Consider the following 1,389-nt stretch of genomic DNA (forward strand, 5'->3'; position numbering starts at 1 on the left):
GAGGATTGTCATATATATGATAGATTTATTTTCTCCCTTTGCTTTTATCTGAGAGGTTTTGGGGATAGAGAAAAGCATGAATAAGTCTGTTATCATGGATTTGATCCCCAAGTGAACTAATTAGTGTCTTTATGTTCTATGGCCACTTAATGCACTTATTTTCAGGTCATTTCATTATAACAGTACCAGGGGAGAGAGTGAAGATGATTTAATGCAAATCCTCCTTCACAGATAAAAGAGAAGAAGCAGAGCATTCCTAGCTGGTGTAAAGGTGAGGGTCCTAGAGTCCTGCTTGGCCTCCCCTTACCTTTTCTCCATACTTACCATTACGATGCCTCTGTAAATTCTTAAGTTTTCATGGAGCACAACATGAAAACCAGTATGAAGCTATAATACTTATGAAGGACATGGTCACTTTACATATGGGGATATTTAAAGCTTAAAAATATAAGGTAAAGTAGGAATAACTGCCCAGTTCTCACCATATCATTGCTGCTTTGATCAGGGAGAATAATACATGAGAACATTATTTGCAAATTTAAAGAAAGAACTACTAATAGAATGGATCATTAGAGCAGAAAAAGGAAAAATTACATATATTTTATAAAATAATTCCCTCATTCTGGTACAGTAGGTAAAAAAGGGAAAAGGCAATGATAATCAATAGCCAGCTAAGATACATACAGCTGCTTTCAGGTTTGGCTATATTTATTCATTCTTTGTTCTTTTACAACATAGGAAAGAGGATCAAGAATTCTCAAAAGAATACCAATTTACTATGTCACTAGAATGTAACTTCATTGACTAAGAAATTTATTTAGCCTGATAGAGTAGCTATCTACCTGTTCCCAATAAGCAAAATGACTTCCAACCTTAAGAGATCATGGATTTTGTATAGAATGTGATAAATGACTCTTTTTTGTAAACAGGCCAGCCCTAGGCAAAATGACAAAGTATTGTCTATTTGACAACTCCCTATTCCCTTTGGTTTCTATTTCTTCTTTCCTCAAGCCCCTCCCCATTTCTGACCCTCTTGGGTTTTTGAGCCTCTGCTATGGATATAGGCAGGCTTACCTTCAAGGGATGAGGTCTCAAAATACAGTCTTTTCCTAACCTACACACACACACACACACACACACACACACCCCTTCACTGGACGACTTTTTCCTAAGATTTATTCTCTTAGAAATATAAAAAATAGTATTTACCTAGATACACTCAAAAACTAAATCTATCTGATAGTAAAGAACATCATAAAAATTATTGTGTCATTGCATTCAGGTAGTATGTCTTTATTGATTCATCAACGAACATTTATTGATTGCCTTTTATATTCTACACACTACTAATATGATAATTACATGTCTCCCAAAGTGTACAGTCAAAGG

This window comes from Tupaia chinensis, unplaced genomic scaffold, assembly GCF_000334495.1.
Source record: "Tupaia chinensis unplaced genomic scaffold, TupChi_1.0 Scaffold000252_1, whole genome shotgun sequence".
NCBI lineage: Eukaryota > Metazoa > Chordata > Mammalia > Scandentia > Tupaiidae > Tupaia > Tupaia belangeri.